Genomic DNA, 11,375 nt, shown 5'->3' on the forward strand with positions numbered 1-11,375 from the left:
CTACTGCCATTTCTTATTTATTCATCAGCGTGAAGATTAAGATTCTCATGTGTCAAGGCACGTTCGCGACATACTTCTTACACAAAGTAGCCTGAGTGGTGTCGCGTTGTAGACAGAACCGCAGAATAAATTATAAATGTTACCACGTACGAGGTGCCTGACCTGAAACGACTGTATAATTTTGATTTCTTTAAACATATTTTTTTATAACTGGTGATCGAAACTGGTCAGCTACTAGCCCCGACTTGAAGCAGGTTTGATTTCTTGCAAAATCTCAGGTTTCTGGAGACAACGGTTTAAATTTTACGTTGTCATGTTATAGGGATAGTAGGTTCTCTCCATTGAACTAAATTATTAGGTATAGCTCGAGGAAAGGCTATTTCAAACAAAACTTGTATTCTATACATTCTATATGAAGTTGTCAAAATCGCACTGGATCTCAAGTTGCCCGTAAAAACTTTTGCTCAAAGTGAACTGTCTAGTGCGTGGGTACTAGCTACAGGTTCTTTCTAAGGGTTCTTTCAATGACGTAGCCTCACAAAGGAAGAATTTTGGTAATTTAAATTAAAAACTTAAAATCACGCGAGTACAAGTCGTGGAAAATGTACTGGAATTAAAACGCTTTTTACATTATTTCAGTAGTCTATAAAGACCCCAGTTTGGAAACATTCTTGTGGGCGACCCTAAGACCCATAACGCCCGGTCGACTAAGTGACGACGATCGTTAGCATCTATTGCACACTGTAACGTTGTAACTTGTTCCCTAAAAATTAACTAAATATTTAACGCGGAACCCGCAAGTGCAGTGCGCGGACGGCTACCGAACCCTACTCCTAGAAACTGGTTTTGCACACGGGCCGCGACGCGCGGCTGCCGGCGCGGCGCGCGCGCCTCACTCGCTACACGGACTCGGCACGGACGGTTCGTTTTTCGATATAGAAACTGAAATAACCGCACTACACGTCCTTAAATTAACCTAACCTATTTAAAATACAAGTGTGCTTGTGCTCCATCCAAGGACCCGCTGGGGTGAGTTCCAATAACTAAACTGTAACTAAACTGTTTTGTGTGCGCTGTAGTGTTGCTTTGCGGTCGCTGGACCGTAGACAACATGGCGGACGAGCAACTTGGCCTCTCCTCACACTACCCACTCTGGGGTTCCAGGTCCGCTGCATAGGCACTGAACTCAACGGCCGTCTTTCTGCCTGGTGAACGCTCAAACGCCGAGGAGCTGCCTCTGGAGCACATCGTTAACCTGCCTGACGGAACCCCAGAAGGCCACGGAATTCCTCCTGGAGCAGGCCAGTCTCGTTTGTCCTAACTCATCTGCAGGGTGCGTGCGGTGGAAAAGACGATTAAAGGCAGGATCGACCCACACCCGGGACTTTTATTTACCTACTCCTGTGACGGCCTACCCCGTCACAACACGCAGTCGCATAAATTACAGATCATCAAGATCACCGTCGACTGAGTCGCTGGGCGACTAGCCGGCCGTGCGTAATGACTCTTAATCAATAATATCGTCTCTACTCTTCTCTCTATAAAATAAAGACTTAAGTAAATCAATTGTCGAGAGATAAGGTTAAAAAGTGGGGTAAATTCCTCACGTTTGGCTCCACGGCGATTGCTCTATCATCATTATCCAGCTGCAGGGTTTAATGATGTTCGTTTTAGTAGAAAACGGAACGCATTCCATTAGAGCTGTTCCGATTACTGCCGAATGAAGTTTTAAACCATTATCTATCATTTCTTTTCCAATTTTGCATTAAAGCTTAACACTCAGAGGCTCATTGGATCAGGGCTCGATACCAATGCTCGATGGCAGGTATGGCACCAAGTCATTTTATGTGATTTGCTACCATTAATCATCCAGGGAAAGGTACAAGGTAGAAGAGGCGTGGAATAAGAAGGGTGTTTTGGCTAAAAAGTTGTACCAGTGGTTCAACAAAAGCTCCTCATCATAAAGAGCGTCCAAAATTCATGACGCCACAATAATTATAACCAACCTTTTTCGTCGATAGGCCAACGATAATACTAAGATATCTTTCATTTGCTTCATGAATATCGGAGCTAACAGCAATTAGCAAGCCGTAATGAAAGGGCCGTGAAAGCTTTGCTCGTGCAAACGTACATTTGCGGCATATTAGCGAGCAATAATTCGCGAATCGATGTGCCGGCAAACATCGAATGCGTTCGGTTATGCAAACTTCATTACCGATGTCAGCCAAGTCAAGTGGGCTGAAGTACGTTAATACGACTTGAGTATGCAATCGCTTCGGGCTTTTTCATTTAAACTTATTAACATCATGTAAGTAGAAATTGGTACAGTACTGCTACTTTTATAAGTTACACCGATGTTCCTCCGCAGAAATCTTATTTTTGAATGGCCCGAAAATATCTCAGCCTCTCCTATCCTCCCCTATTCTATCTCTTATTACAGTGCGTGTCTGTCTGCTATTGGTTGTTGTCTACGTGCTATATTTTACTGCGAATTATGAGTGAGATAGCACAATTCTCTGTCGTTCTTGTGTTTGAAATCTAAACCTCAAGCAATGAGGTCTGTATTTCATTGGTGTGCATTCGGTTTTAATTGGCATTAGGTTGCGCTTTTCTGCGCAAACGAATTTTGCCGTTACGACTTTTAAAAGTGGTAGCATTGTACGTACCTACTACCTACGGGTATCCTTCATTCGCTTCATGAATATCTGAGCCAACAGATTTCTAGCCATAATGAAAGGCCCGTGGTATTAGCGAGCAATAAATTGCGACTCGATGCGCCGGCAAACATTGAATGCGTTCGGTTGTGCAAACTTCATTACCGATGTCAGCCAAGTGCGCTGAAGTACGTTGATACGGCTTGAGTATGCAATCGCTTCGGGCTTTTTCATTTAAACTTAGTCGCTTATTCACATCATGTAGCTAGAAGTCGGTATATGTCGTACCAACTTAATAATTGGCTGGCTGGTTTTCTTTTACATTATGGCAGAAAAATTTAACCTATCCTAGTTTCTAAAAGTTTTTGCGATATGTCATTTCAAGATTACTTGGGTTAGTGAGTGAATTAATCGTTATTAGTTAATCCAATCGCATTTAGTATTATGATAGTCTGTTGTAATTAAATATCACTTGCTTCAACGGCGACGGAAAACATCGTGAGGAAACCTGCATGCCTGAGGGTTCTCCATAAGGCCCTCAAAGGTGTGTGAAATCAGCTAATCCGCACTTAGCCAGCGTGGTAGACTATGGGTAAAACTCTTCTCATACTGAAAGGAGACCCGGATCATGATGAGTCTGTTTTAGCCATAGCTCACCACGCTGTGATTTCAGTATGAATGTATTGAGGAAAAAATTGATCGATCAGAAAGTATTTAAGATAGCGACCCGCCCCGGCTTCGCACGGGTGGACATTTATTTTTTAAGCTCTCTGAAAAAAAAAATTCTATGGAAAAGTGGTTATAATGGCTAAAATATAAATTTTTGGTTTATACTATCGCGGACTTTTTTGTAGGCATTATTGAGTTCTACAACTTTTCTATAGAAGTCAACCATACATCTCTAACCATTTAGGCAGCGTTCGCGAGAATCGTCAACGTACGGCAGTTTTTTCGACGCCTTACTCCACAATTTTCACTACCACGAAAAATCCTATCTATTTTCCGGGATAAAATATAGCCTATATGGATTCGGAAGAATCCCTCTAAGTAATGGTAAAAGAAATTTTGAATTCGGTCCAGTAGTTTTTGAGCCTATTCAATACAAACATACAAAAATACAAAGGTTTCCTCTTTATAATATTATATTTAAGATTACTACACACTAAAGTCGAACTCTTTCGATCGGTCGTATTTTCAACAGTTTCCCGAGAGTTATGTTTAAAATCCCCAGTTCTTTAACGTTTTGTCAGTAAGTAATCTCGCTAAAACGCTTCGAACCAAACTTTAAACCGATGGGTTAGTCTCTTTTCCTTCCACGACTACAGTTAAATGTAAGAAGACTTTTAAAAGCTGAGACGTCTCTCCGAAGATAGTTTGAAGCTAAGCGGACTGAAAAAAACTTAAATGCATTTACAGAAGTTGAAATTGTAATCTGACGGGAGCTTTTATTCTTTTCAATTTATTTTCTGTAGGCATACTTTTTAGGAACTAAATTAAATAAGTCGTACATTATTATCGAAGGCATACTTGTTAGGAATTAAATAAGTTGAAATAATATAATTGAAATCTATTCAAAAGTTTGTAGATAAATATTTTCGGAGTTAGATTTTCTGCCAGTATATTTTTTTATTTCATTTTAACATTGCGCATACCAAATGAATGTCCTAGAAACCTACCAATCAACCAATCAAATCAAAATTAACGCATTCTGTTTCGAAATAATTGAAATCCGCAATTCCAGGCAATTTAGTCAATTATGACGTCACGACCACATGCTGCAATTTACTGCAACTCTCAGCAATACCTGACAATTCCAGGCAAATTAGTCAATTATAACATCACGACCACATGCAGCAATTACATATCCCAAGCAATACCTGACAATTCCAGACCATTCAGTCAATTGTGAAGTCACGACCACATGCAACAATTTTTTGCGATTCCCAGCAATATCTGGAAACAGCAGTGTTATGCGAAATAATTGCTCCAGATTGATTTTATCGTACCTACCATTGGATTTTTAAAAATCCTTAATCCTCGCAAACCAAATATGTATTCTTACTCAATAGTAAAGAATAAGTTAAAGATCATAGAATTTTTTGAATAAGTAAGAATGCAAAGTAATAAAATATTTCACAAAGAAATCTCACTCTACGAATAACATTTTCAATTTATGATAATTGTAGACAGTGTCGTCATTATTATCTGCCACTCTTGCGGGAACTTTGAACGAAATTGGATTGTCGCTTAGCGCTGCCACCTGCAGAGTATTCCCCCCTCAAGATCGCACCCTTAGGCTCATCACACATTAGCAACAGGCCGCAAAAGGTGTACATACCGAACGCAACTTTTATGTTTTTTGCTGATCAGGGACTCCTAGAGATTGACATAAAGATATAAGATTGAAATAAATAAAAACCTGTTTTAGAATGTACAAGTAAAGCCCTTCCATATGATACCCCACTTGGTATAAATCTTACTTTGAAAATTGAAATACATATTAATTTTTTTTAAATGATTTCCTTTTGAGGTACGGAACCCTAAAAACCGGTCAAGTGCGAGTCGAACTCACACACGAAGGGTGTGTACTGTTGCGCATCGTACAAAAAGTAATACTCAATTTTTTTGTTATGTAACCACGTCATATTCACGGTTTCCAGATTTTTCCCTTCACTCGTGCTAAAGACATTGCTACCTGCCAAATGTGATTCAAAGTCAACGGGTGGCGGAAAGTTTTGGCACCCTTGACGGGTCTTAGCAGTCGCGACATACAGACAGACAGATAGGCAGACAGACAGACAACGAAGTGATACTTTTTGAGGTAGGTCCCTACGGAACCCTAAGAAGAGACTTCTCCATTCACTACGTGCCGGCGGTCCGTGCAACGTAATCTGCAATCATCTTTAATTTAACTGCTAGAAACTTGAAGAAATCAAGCTTCTGATTACGACCTTTTTAAAAGGCAAATCCGTTTTTGTTCTTTTGACTTTCTACTTAAGATGAAATGAAATCTTAAAAATTACTTATTTCTGTCTCTTGGAGTCCTTTTACGTCAAGCTTTTCAGAAAAATCTAGGAAAATCTCCATGTCTGTGTATTTATATTATGTATATCCGTCTGCAAATTCCTTTCATAGTATAAACACAGCTACGAAACTTAAATTATTTGGATGAAGTATGATGAGTTGAAATGATAATAAAATTACATAATTTGATAAAAAGACCGCAGAATTTCCAAAGAGCTAATTAGTGCTAAATAGTACTTTGGGGGCTAGTGTTTCAATATTACGGGTCAAAATCAGCTTCTGCTCACTAATTGATACAGTCAAGCACCTAAATAATAAAAACCAAGTGAAACAAGCAGATGGATCATCTGATGTCATCCCCACCCTTTAATATCTGCAGACACCTTCTTAATGTGGCTGGTCCATTTCTAGCTATAAAAAATTTTCAAAAGAAAAATAAAACCGACTTCAAAAACCAAAAACACTAAAAAGTAGAAAATAATTTTTGTTTAGCTACACATGTAATGTACCTAGGTATGAAGTCGAGCGAGCATATTAAAACAAAATTAGAAATCCAAGAGTAATGCTCGCCCGACTTCATACCTAGGTACATTACATGTGTAGCTAAACAAAAATTATTTTCTACTTTTTAGTGTTTTTGGTTTTTGAAGTCGGTTTTATTTTTCTTTTGAAAATTTTTTATTTCACAATTTTTAGTGGCCCCACTGTACTATAATATGCTATGCCCAGTTAAAACCCTACTATTTACTAAGCTATTACACTGATCGCGAGCAATTTGCTCTTATCCATTGAGGAGTTCTGTTCTCCATCTCCGAAGATATTCATCAGATCTTCACCAAATTTATATGGGACCACCTGCACAGTATACCCTTTCAAACAAAAAAAAAATTTTCCAAATCGGTCCCGGGGTCTTTGAGTAATCGGGAAACATAAAAAAAAAAAAAAAAAAAACCTCCTTTTTTGGAAGTCGGTTAAAAAGGTCCAATATTAGAACTGATCAGTTCAACCGATGAAATAGTGGTATTCTTATCCCAGTAGTTCAACTGCAAATAAGTTACTTTAAAAGTTAAATTACTGGAACAAAATAGTTAAACTCTTAAAAACCTATTTAAAGGAATTCAAATAAGGTCGTCCTACGTTGTGTTTGCTAGAATGCAGTCTCTAATCTAACTTTTAAATCATAATCCTCGTATCACATAATTATCTCATAACAATATTCATTACGTTTACGACAATGGTCATTGAATGGGTGGCAATAGGTTTGTATGATAATATGCAAATGCACTGTTCATTATCAGTCCATTCCAGTGGCTCATATTATAGCGAGCGCTAAATTCATCTGTACTTAGTGGAATTAGCACAAAACACTGATATTAGATACGAACATATATTACCTGAATATTTGTGGTTTAATTACTAAAGCAAATAAAGCATTAAATCTAAACGCACGAAATACCTAGTCCATTATTCCATTCGGGTTTCAATAAAATGTTTCACTCTGGTTTACCATGTTTCCCTATTTCTGGAATAAAGGGCCACCATTGTTATTTCTTTGTAAGATGCCACTCGTTATTACTGTTTTCGCTTTGGACTTGCAAGACAGTATCATGCAAATGCGCTGTTCATTATCAGTCCATTCACGTGGTTCATATTCTGTTCTTAGTGGAAATAGCACAATACACTGATATTAGTTACGAATACCTATGACTGATCTGAATTTTTGTGGTAAAATAACTAAAGCAAATAAAGCATTAAATCTAAAACTCATAAACATTAAATCACGCTGAAACAGTTCACTACTTATTCCATTCAGACTTCAATAAAAAGATTAACTCTGTTTTACCATGTTTTCCGATTTCTGGAATAAACAACCATCACTGCTATTTCTTTGTAAGACGCCACTCGTTATTATTGTTTCGGACGCTTTTTTTGAATAATTATCTTTAATGTTTGGAATATTCTAAAACAGTTACTCTCTCTCTTATGCATTCCCTTTTCCTTCGGGATTTTCACCTCTTTTAATTCTCCCATTCGGACTTCAGTTCATTTTTTTCCAATATTTGTTTAATCCTTGTGTTCAGATGTCAATAAAATGTTTTAATCTAGCTAACCACGTTTTCCGATTTACGATTCAGAGGAGCACCATTATTAATTCTTTGTAAGACGCCACTTGGTGTAGGTACAGTTTTAACATTGGACGCTTTTACTGCATTTTTAAAAATATTTTTTAATGTTTGGCACATTCCAGCGACACAGACTATAAATATTTGCTTCTCTCTCTTTCAAGCATTCGTTCTTTCCCTCGGGGATTCTGCTTTTGTTTAATTCTCCTAGTCGGATTTCAATGAAAATGTTTCATTCTGCCTTTGTTTGATTCTCGCATTCGGAATTCAATGAAATATTTCATTCTGATTAAAGCGTCTGGTTAACATAACTACCGTGTTTTCCAATTTTTGAAACAGTGCCACCATTATTATTTCTTTGTAAGATGCCAACCGTTGTATCTATACATATTTTTCTCTTTGGATGGTTTTACTGCATTGTTGTTTATTAGCATAATAATCATTTTGTTGCAATATTGCATCCGATTTATTCTGGTTGCAGTGTATTGATTGCATAATGTTGTCTCACTTTTTTATACTAATTAAGACTTCATGCGTTTTTTTTTATCTTTGGACTGTTTACTGCATTACTAATTATTAGCATATCAAGATTATTTTACTGCAATATTGTACACGATTTGTTCTAATTGCAGTGTATTGATTGAATAATCTTGTCTCCCACCAGTACGAGACGCAACTCGTATATTTGTCTCTTTGGACGGTTTAGCTGTAGTAATAGTTATGCGCAAATATTGATTATTTTATTGAAATATTGCATCCGATTTATTCTGGTTGCAGTGCATTGATTGAACAATCTTGTCTGACATTTCACTCGTTGTATTGCTTTCACTTTGGAAGCATTTACTGCATTTTATGAATTATTTCTAATGTTTCGAACATCCTTCGGAAATTCGCTTTTGTTTAATTCTTCCATTAGGCCTTCAATGAAATGTTTCATTATAACTAACCGTGTTTTCCAATTTCTAAAACACAGGGCAATCAACGTCTTTGTAACATGCATTAATTATTTTAATACTTGGAACATCCCAGTGACACATACTAAAGAACTGTGCTTATCTCTCAAAAATTTTCTTCAAACTCTTAGAAACTCTGCTTTCATTTAATTGTTTTATTCGTACTTGAGTGAAATGTTTCATTTTGCCTTTGTTTAATTCTACCATTCAGACTTGAAATGTTTCTGTTTTTGGTTAATCGTATCTTAACATATCCATCGTCTGTTCCAACTTCTGAAACATAAGAATGGTATTTAGTGCTAAATATTTTCATCTTGGGACGCTATTACTGCATTACTTCTTATTAGCGTATCTTGATTTTTTTTTGCCATAATGTATCCTATTTATTCTGGTTGCTGGTTGCTCTTGATTTGAATTAATATGATTTGGTTTCGATATATTTCCATCTAATATTACCTATCTCGAAATATTTTGATGGATTAACTACAACCTTGTAAGTCGAAGTCTATCTTCAAAGGTTCTGAAAGCCTGAATGAAAATGGATTATTTGATATAATTTGAACTGTGCTGGTGTTAATTTAAAGTTGATATTAGTTGTTGCTGAAATTACTTGCTCTGATTTCTCGCATCGAGGTGCAAGATTTAGATTATTTGCAGTAACATTTGGTTTGTTTCAATTACTTTAAAATGCATATTTTTATTGGAATTTATTTCTTCTGTTGGCTCCTCATCAATGTTAAATAATCTAGCCAAGGTAGTTGCACTAAGACACAGTTACGATACCAACTTTTTCACGAATTCGAATTGTTTGTTAACGTATTGATATTGTATGACATTTTCGGAACATCCGAAAACAAAGGTAAAGAAACCAATATTAATATAATATACCTTTCTTTTTTTCCTTATACGATTCGTCACGTTATGATTCGATTAGCTATAGAGTTATCGAAGTTAGACGGAAAAACAAATAAAGCAATCGTTCATATAAGTTTCCTTCGTGATTGATTTTCCGAGAATTTTCCGTATCGATATAATAAAACTGAATAATATTTCTTATTAGCTTTGTATGATGAAATATTTTTGCAACTTCGTAGAAATAACCGAAAAGTAGAGAAAAAAAGAGTCGAAATGAGACATACCAAATGACAATGGGCAAGTCACTCTTGTTGAAGGAGTGACGGCTGCTGGAGACGAAAGTCCACCGAACATGTCTCCACTCCTCATCCGCTTCAGTTGACTTCCGAAATGGTCTCCCCTTAGGCAAACGGGTACCGTAAGTAGTAATCAACATATTTCTACAAGCGTCTTAAGTGGCTGTGGTGACTGTCCCCATAGAGAAGATGGCAAGTGGCTGGATGGGAAAAGCTGAGATCCTAGTATGGTGGCGCTAATTAGGGAATTCCTTATCAACAATAGATGCCCACAGATGGTATGATGATGATTTTTGATCATGAACTTTGATAGAAAGTAGTATTTAAAAAAAAAATTAAATCTGAATGCCTATGACATCATCCGCATAGATATATTTTTCAAAAGTCCCGTGCGAATCTTTTGAATTTTCGAGACAAATGTCTACCTTTGTTGAGGCGTGGAAATGTAACTATTGTAGCAGATATCTACGTTGTAACATTCGCATTTACATAATAAGTAATTTTTATTTTTATTTTATTTTTATTTAAAGGTTTACTAGCGATTTAACATAAACTTAATAACTATAATAAATGCATTGGTTTTTCTATCATGCTCAACTATGTTAAATCATTTAAAAGTAAACACTGCATGCAAATTCCGTACAAATAAGTAAGGAATGTAATGGATTACTTTGTTAAGATTTCATATTTTTGTAAATGTTCCTAAAGCTGATTCTTGCAATGGAGACTTGATTGATTTAGAGAGCATGCTCTCTAAATCAAACATAGTAGAAGTACGTCAGAATCGTTTGAACTCCATCAATTTGGTTGTCGATACAACACGGCATGCGGGTCGTGACAGTGTTGAGGTTGTAAACAGAGGTGGTAAACAAGCTGGCGAACTAATGGCTTTTACGTGGTTTTATTTTGGGAGTGGTCAGTAATGCCAAATTGTAATTATTTTGAGATAGGAATGTTCTATGTAAGGTCCAATGCATACCTACGGAGTGGAGAAAAAAACCAGTCAAGTGCGAGCCGGACACGCACACAAGGGGTTCCGTACCATCGTACAAGAGATAACACTATTTAATTTACCCAAAATTTAAGGGTTTTCCCTTTACTTGTGCTACAAGACATTGCTACCTGCCCATGATTCTAGGTTAATGGGAAGTACCCTATAGGATTTGATTTTGTCTTGACAGACACGATAGACAGGCAGACAACGAAGTGACCCTATAAGTGTTCATTATTTTTCTGGAGAAACGAAACTCTAAAAAGTGTGTTTTGAAAAGAAGTTAATATCAACTTCAATAAAGAATATTAGCAATGCTAGTCATGACTAATACTCCCCTTTCCCTTCAATAAGCGTAAAGTTTGTGCCAGGAGTGGGTACGACAATAGTGCAACGGGTGGGGTTTGAACCGCCGACCTTTTAGGATTCAGTCCGCTCCTCAATCGTTGAGCTGTCGAGTTTGCAGTTCTGTCTATTGG

The 11,375-nt window shown here is 36.9% G+C and overlaps 1 long non-coding RNA gene across 1 annotated transcript; it reads right to left on the reverse strand.

Moving 5' to 3' along the window:
* Nucleotides 1-7,465: 7,465 nt before the first annotated feature.
* On the reverse strand, nt 7,466-9,796 carry LOC123871769. The gene is made up of 2 exons (XR_006797344.1): nt 9,643-9,796; nt 7,466-9,027 (listed from the first exon to the last, which is right to left on the reverse strand). It is a non-coding gene; the product is annotated as an uncharacterized LOC123871769 (long non-coding RNA).
* Between the last annotated feature and the right edge of the window lie 1,579 nt (nt 9,797-11,375).

The sequence above is a fragment of the Maniola jurtina genome, chromosome 14, assembly GCF_905333055.1.
Source record: "Maniola jurtina chromosome 14, ilManJurt1.1, whole genome shotgun sequence".
Taxonomy (NCBI): domain Eukaryota; kingdom Metazoa; phylum Arthropoda; class Insecta; order Lepidoptera; family Nymphalidae; genus Maniola; species Maniola jurtina.